This window comes from Arachis duranensis, chromosome 1 (genome assembly GCF_000817695.3).
Source record: "Arachis duranensis cultivar V14167 chromosome 1, aradu.V14167.gnm2.J7QH, whole genome shotgun sequence".
In the NCBI taxonomy this organism is placed as follows: Eukaryota; Viridiplantae; Streptophyta; class Magnoliopsida; order Fabales; family Fabaceae; genus Arachis; species Arachis duranensis.
The window spans coordinates 38883304-38891425 of NC_029772.3; the positions used below are offsets into that span (position 1 = coordinate 38883304).

General features: G+C 39.4%; 1 non-coding gene across 1 annotated transcript; it reads right to left on the minus strand.

The window, feature by feature from the left end:
* Positions 1 to 833: 833 nt before the first annotated feature.
* LOC127743012 (small nucleolar RNA R71) lies at positions 834 to 941 on the minus strand. The gene has a single exon (XR_008004339.1). It is a non-coding gene; the product is annotated as a small nucleolar RNA R71 (small nucleolar RNA).
* Between the last annotated feature and the right edge of the window lie 7181 nt (positions 942 to 8122).

Below are 8122 nucleotides of genomic sequence, written 5' to 3' on the forward strand. Positions count from 1 at the left end.
TCAAAATTCTTTTTAATTAACTAATTGTTTCAAATTTTAATTTTAATTTTATTTATTCTCTTAATTTTCGAAAATCACTAACCATTTTTTAAAAATAATTTTTGAAATTCTCTCCCTCTCATCTTCTTCTATTTATTTATTTAATTACTAACACTTCTCTTTTACTCGTAATTCGAACCCTCTTCTCTTCTCTCTCTGTGTTAAAATTTTTCCTTTTTTATTCTTTTTCTCTTCTACACACATAAAGGAATCTCTATACTGTGACATAGAGGATTCCTCTTCTTTTCTGTTCTCTTCTTTTTCATATGAGCAGGAGCAAGGAGAAGGACATTCTTGTTGAAGCAGATCCTGAACCTGAAAGGACTCTGAAGAAGAAGCTAAGAGAAGCTAAAGCACAACAATTCAGAGAAAACCTTACAGAGAATCTCGAAAAAGAAGACATGGCTGAACCCAACAACAATGCAAGAAAGATGCTTGGTGGCTTTACTGCACCAAATTACAACTTCCATAGAAGAAGCATCTCAATCCTTTCCATTGGAGCAAACAATTTTGAGCTAAAGCCTCAATAAGTTTCTCTGATACAATAGAATTGCAAGTTTCATGGACTTCCATCAGAAGATCCTTTTCAGTTTTTAACAGAATTCTTGTAGATCTGTGGTACTGTTAAGACCAATGGAGTTGATCCCGAGGTCTATAAGCTTATGCTTTTCCCTTTTGCTATAAGAGACAGAGCTAGAACATGGTTGGACTTTCAACATAAAGATAGCCTGAACTCTTGGGATAAGCTGGTCACGACTTTCTTAGCCAAGTTCTTTCCTCCTCAAAAGCTGAGCAAGCTTAGAGTGGATGTTTAAACCTTCAGGCAGAAAAAAGGTGAATCCCTCTATGAAGCTTGGGAAAGATACAAGCAACTAACCAAAAAGTGTCCTTCTGACATGCTTTCAGAATGGACCATCCTGGATATATTCTATGATGGTCTGTCTAAATTGTCTAAGAAGTCATTGGACCATTCTACAGGTGGATATATTCACGTGAAGAAAATTTCTGCAAAAGCTCAGGAACTCATTGACATAGTTGCAAATAACCAGTTCATGTACATTTCTGAAAGGAATCTTGTGAGTAATGGGACACCTCAAAGGAAGGGAGTTCTTGAAATTGATGCTCTGAATGCCATATTGGCTCAGAACAAAATGTTGACTCAGCAAGTCAATATGATTTCTCAGAGTCTGAATGGATTGCAAAATGCATCCAACAGTACTAAAGAAGCATCTTCTGAAGAAGAAGCTTATTATCCTGAGAACCTTGCAATGGCAGAGGTAAATTACATGGGTGAAGCCTATGGAAACACCTATAATCCCTCATGGAGAAATCATCCAAATTTCTCATGGAAGGATCAACAAAAGCCTCAATAAGGCTTTAATAATGGTGGAAGAAACATGTTTAGCAATAGCAAGCCTTTTCCATCATCATCTCAACAACAGACAGAGAATTCTGAGCAGAATCCATCTAGCTTAGCATATATAGTCTCTGATCTATCTAAGGCCACTCTTAGTTTCATGAATGAAACAAGGTCTTCCATTAGAAATTTGGAGGCACAAGTGGGCCAGCTGAGTAAAAAAGTTACAGAAACTCCTCCTAGTACTCTCCCAAGCAATACAAAAGAGAATCCAAAAAGAGAGTGCAAGGCCATAACCTTACTTGGTGTGGCCGAACCTGGAGAGGAGGAGAAGGACGTGAATCCCAGTAAGGAAGACCTCATGGGACGTCCTCTGGACACAAAGGAGTTCCCATTTGAGGAACCTAAGGAATCTGAGGCTCATCTAGAGACCATAGAGATTCCATTGAACCTACTTCTGCCATTCGTGAGCTCTGATGAGTATTCCTCCTCTGAAGAGGATGAAGATATTACTGAAGAGCAAGTTGCTAAGTACCTTGGAGCAATCATAAAGCTGAATGCCAAGTTATTTGGTAATGAGACTTGGGTGGATGAACCCCCTTGCTCACAAATGAACTGAATGACTTGGTTAGGTAGACATTACCTTAAAAGAAACAGCATCCTGGTAAATTCTCAATTCCCTGTACCATAGGCACCATGACCTTTGAGAAGGCTCTGTGTGACCTCGGGTCAGGCATAAACTTAATGCCACTCTCTGTAATGGAGAAACTAGGAATCTTTGAGGTACAGGCTGCCAAATTCTCATTAGAGATGGCAGACAAATCCATGAAAAAGGCTTATGGACAGGTAGAGGACGTGCTAGTAAAGGTCAAAGGTCTTTACATCCCTGCTGATTTCATAATCCTAGATACTAGAAAGGATGAGGATGAATCCATCATCCTTGGAAGACCCTTTCTAGCCACAGCAAAAGCTGTGATTGATGTGGACAGAGGAGAGTTGATCCTTCAATTGAATGAGGACTACCTTGTGTTTAAAACTCAAGGATCTCCCTCTATAACCATGGAGAGGAAGCAAAAAAAAGCTTCTTTCAATGCAGAGTCAAATAAAGCCCCCACAGTCAAACTCTAAGTTTGGTGATGGGAGGCCACAACCAAACTCTAAGTTTTGGTGTTAAACCCCCACATTCAAACTCTAAGTTTGGTGTTGGGAGGTCCCAACAATGCTCTGAACATCTGTGAAGCTCCATGAGAGCTCACTGTCAAGCTATTGACATTAAAAAAGCACTTAATGGGAGGCAACCCAATTTTATTTTTCTATGTTATTTTCTCTTTTTTTTAGGTTGATGATCATGTTGAGTCACAAAAACTACTGCAAAATTATAGAAAAATAAAAAACAACATTAAAAACAGCACACCCTGGAGGAGATACTTAATGGCGTTTAAACGCCAGTAAGGGTAGCAGAATAGGCATTTAACGCCCAGTCTGACACCATTCTGGGCGTTAAACGCCAGAAAGAAGCACCAGACTGGCGTTAAACGCCAGAAAGAAGCAACAAACTAGCATTAAACGCCAGAAATAGGTTGCAGCTTGGTGTTTAACGCTAGGAAAGGAATAAAAGCTGGCGTTTAACGCTAGAAACGAGCAGCAGTCTGGCGTTAAACGCCAGTATTGCACACTAAGGGCGTTTACACGCCTAATTAGAGCAGGGATGAGATATCCTTGACCTCTCAGGATCTGTGGATCCCACAGGATCCCCACCTACCACACCTCTTTCTCTCCCCCTCACACATCTCTATAACACTCTACGCAAAATACCACTCACCTATCAAACCCTATTCTCTTCCCTATATTCTCTTCACCAATCACCTCCACCCCTCTTCTCCAAAAACCCCACCTACCTCACTTTCAAATTCAAACACTTTTCCCTCCCAAATCCACCCAAGTCCATTCGGCCACTCTCTCTCTCTTCCCCTATAAATACACCTCTTCACTCCTTTATTTTCGCATATCTTATACACTTTTCCCCTACTTGGTTGAACCACTTAACCCCCTTCATCTACTCCATCTCTTCTTCTTCTCTGCCTTTCTATGTTCCTTTGCTCGAAGACGAGCAAACATTTTAAGTTTGGTGTGGTAAAAATGTTGCTTTTTGTTTTTCCATAACCATTTATGGCACCTAAGGCCGGAGAAACCTCTAGAAAGAGGAAAGGGAAGAGAAAAGCTTCCACTTCTGAGTCATGGGAGATGGAGAAATTCATCTCAAAGGTCCATCAAGACCACTTCTATAAAGTTGTGGCCAAGAAGAAGGTGATCCCTGAGGTCCCTTTCATGCTCAAGAAAAATGAATATCTGGAGATCCGACATGAAATCCGAAGAAGAGGTTAGGAAGTTCTTACTAACCCCATTGAACAAGTCAAAATCTTAATGGTTCAAGAGTTATATGCCAATGCATGGATCACTAGGAACTATGATCAAAGTATGAACCCGAATCCAAAGAATTGGCTTACAATGGTTCGGGGAAATACTTAGATTTCAGTCCGGAAAATGTAAGGTTGGTGTTCCACTTGCCAATGATGCAAGAAAATGCATGCCCCTACACTAGAAGGGTCAACTTTGATCAAATTTTGGACCAAGTACTCCTTGACATATGTGTGGAAGGAGCTCAATGGAAAAGAGACTTAAGAGGCAATCCGGTTCAATTAAGAAGACCGAACCTTAAGCCCGTGGCTAGAGAATGGTTGGAGTTCATCCAACGCTCCATCATTCCTACTAGCAACCGATCTGAAGTGACTGTAGATCAGGCTATCATGATCCTTAGTATCATGATTGGGGGGGAAGTGGAAGTTCATGAGATCATACCTCTAGAACTCTACAAGGTGGCTGACAAGTCATCCACCTTGGCAAGGTTAGCCTTTCCTCATCTCATTTGTCACCTATGCAATTTGGCTGGGATAGACATAGAAGGAGACATCCTCATTGAAGAGGACACCATCACTAAGAAAAGGATGGAGCAAATAAGGGAGCCCACTCATGGACCTCAACAAGAGCATGAGGAATTCCCTCATCAAGAAATCCCTGAGATGCCTCAAGGGATGCAATTTCCTCCACACAACTATTGGGAGCAACTCAACACCTCTTTGGAAGGCTTGAGTTACAACATGGACCAACTAAGGGTGGAGCACCAAGAGCACTCCATCATTCGCCCTGAAATTAGAGAAGATCAAAGAGCTATGAGGGAGGAGGAACAAAGGCAAGGAAGAGACATAGAGGAGCTCAAGATCACCATTGGTTCTTCAAGAGGAAGACGCCACCCTCACTAAGGTGGACTCATTCCTTAAGCCCCTTGTCTATTTATTTTTCTGTTTTCGGTTTTGAGCTTTATGTTTGGCTATGTTTTGTGTCTTTATTACATGATCATTAGTGTCTAGTGTCTATGTCTTAAAGCTATGAATAACTCCATGAATCCTTCACATCTCTTAAATGAAAAATGTGCTTAATTACAAAAGAACAAGAAGTACTTAGATTTCAAATTTTATCTTAAAATTAGTTTAATTATTTTGATGTGGTGGCAATACTTTTTGTTTTCTGAATGAATGCTTGAACAGTGCATATTTTTGATCTTGTTATTTATGAATGTTAAAATTATTGGCTCTTGAAAGAATGATGAACAAAGAGAAATGTTATTGATAATCTGAAAGATCATGAAATTGATTCTTGAAGCAAGAAAAAGCAGTGAATAAGAAAGCTTGCGAAAAAAAAGTGGCAAAAATTAAAAGAAAGAAAAAGAAAAAGCATGCAGAAAAAGCCAATAGCCCTTAAAATCAAAAGGCAAGGGTAAAAAGGATCCAAGGCTTTGAGCATTAATGGATAGGAGGGCCCAAGAAAATAAAATCTAGGCCTAAGCGGCTAAATCAAGCTGTCCCTAACCATGTGCTTGTGTCATGAAGGTCCAAGTAAAAAGCTTGAGACTGAGTGGTTAAAGTCATGATCCAAAGCAAAAAGAGTGTGCTTAAGAACTTTGGACACCTCTAACTAGGGACTTTAGCAAAGCTGAGTCACAATCTGAAAAGGTTCACCCAGTTATGTTATGTGTCTGTGGCATTTATGTATCCGGTGGTAATACTGGAAAACAAAGTGCTTAGGGCCACGGCCAAGACTCATAAAGTAACTGTGTTCAAGAATCAACATACTGAACTAGGAGAATCAATAACACTATCTAAATTCGGAGTTCCTAAAGATGCCAATCATTCTGAATTTCAAAGGATAAAGTGAGATGTCAAAATTGTTCAGAAGCAAAAAGCTACTAGCCCCGCTCATCTAATTAGGACTCAGTTTCATTGATATTGTGAGATTCATTGTATATTCTCTTCTTTTTATCCTATTTTGTTTTCAGTTACTTGGGGACAAGCAACAATTTAAGTTTGGTGTTGTGATGAGCAGATAATTTATACGCTTTTTGGTATCGTTTTTATATAGTTTTTAGTATGTTTTATTTACTTTTTAGTATACTGTTATTAGTTTTTAAGCAAAATTTACATTTTTGGACTTTACTATGAGTTTGTGTGTTTTTATGTGATTTCAAGTATTTTCTGGCTGAAATTGAGAGACCTGAGCAAAAATCTGATTCAGAGGCTGAAGAAGGACTGTTGATGCTGTTGGATTCTGACCTCCCTGCACTCGAAATGAATTTTTTGGAGCTACAGAAATTCAAATGGCGCACTCTTAATTGCGTTGGAAAGTAGACATCCAAGGCTTTCTAGCAATATATAATAGTTTATACTTTGCACGAGTTTAGACGATGCAAACTGGCGTTCAATGCCAGCTTTCTGCCCTATTCTGGCGTTAAACGCCAGAAACAAGTTGCAAGCTAGAGTCAAATGCCAGAAACAAGTTACAAACTGGCCTTTAACTCCAAGGAAGGCCTCTACACATGAAAGCTTCAATGCTCAGCCCAAGCACACACCAAGTGGGCCCGGAAGTAGATTTCTGCATCATTTACCTATTTCTGTAATCCTAGTAGCTAGTTTAGTATAAATAGAACTTTTACTATTGTATTAGGGATCTTGGGAGATTTTGGAACATCTTTGGACCATTGTTCACATTTTGGGAGGCTGGCCATTCGGCCATGCCTACCCTATTTTCACTTATGTATTTTCAACGGTGGAGTTTCTACACATCATAGATTTAGGTGTGGAGCTCTGCTGTTCCTCGAGTATTAATGCAAAGTACTATTGTTCTTCTATTTAATTCATGCTTATTCTTATTCTAAGACATTCATTCACACACAAGAATATGATGAATATGATGATTATGTGACACTCATTACCATTCTCACTTATGAACGCGTGATTGACAACCACTTCCGTTCTACATGGAAATGATGTTGAATGTATATCTCTTGGGTTTCTAATCAACGATTCACATCGACTCCCCTCTGACAATGGGGCATCTGAATTCGAGATTAGAGTCTTTGTGGTATAGGCTAGAATCCATTGGCAGTACTCTTGAGATCCGGAAAGTCTAAACCTTGTCTGTGGTATTCCAAGTAGGATTTGGGATGGGATGACAGTGAGGAGCTTTAAACTCGTGACTGTAGGGTGTGGTGACGGATGCAAAAGGATAGTAAATCCTATTCCTACACGATCGAGAACCAACAGCTGATTAGCCATACGATATCTGTGCATGGTATTTTTCATCCGAGACGAGCAATCCGATAGTTGATTAGCCGTTCAAAAACTGTAGAGGACCATTTTCACTGAGAGGACGGGAAGTAGCCATTGACAACGGTGACACCCAACATACAGCTTGCCATGGAAAGGAGTACGAAGGATTGGATGAAGGCAGTAGGAAAGCAGAGATTCAGAAGGAACAACACATCTTCATACGCTTATCTGAAATTTCCACCAATGAATTACATAAGTATCTCTATCTTTATTTTATGTTTATTTATATTTTAATTATCAAAACTCTATAACCATTTGAATCTGCCTGACTAAGATTTACAAGATGACCATAGCTTGCTTCAAGCTGTCAATCTCCGTGGGATCGACCCTTACTCACGTAAGGTTTATTACTTGGACCACATAGTGCACTTGCTGGTTAGTTGTGCGAAGTTGTGAAAAAGAGTTGAGATTACAATTGTGCGTACCAAGTTGTTGGCGCCATTGAGATCACAATTTCGTGCACTAATATTCCTAGCCACCAGTAGGATAATGACTAGAATCATTTTGTGGTGGTGGGCAATATCCCATATGACATGATTGATCAAAATGTGAGGTAGACTCCATTCTTACTTGCAAAATGCTCTGTCTTAAACAATAAACATCAAAAGATATTGGAATCTCCATTGTCACAGATGAGGGATTCTTAGTGAGGCAATAACACAAGCACCTTACTAGAAAGAGAAAATTGAAACTAAAACAAACTTAAATGAACAAAAACAAAAAGAAAAGTGTCTAATCTAGGTAATCAACCAACCTGTAGTTTGTTAATCACAATTAATCCCCGGCTACGGCACCATAAAATTTGATGAGCCGGAATTAACTACCCACATATAATGAATCCGTTCTTTGGCAAGCGCACCAAATTGTCGTCAAGTAATAACCCACAATGGAGTGGGATCGTCTCCACAGAGATTAATTAGATTAAGCAAGCAATAGTTGATTAATTATCCTAGTTAGACGATTCAATTTTGAGTGATAAGCAACAAGAAAAGTAAATGACATG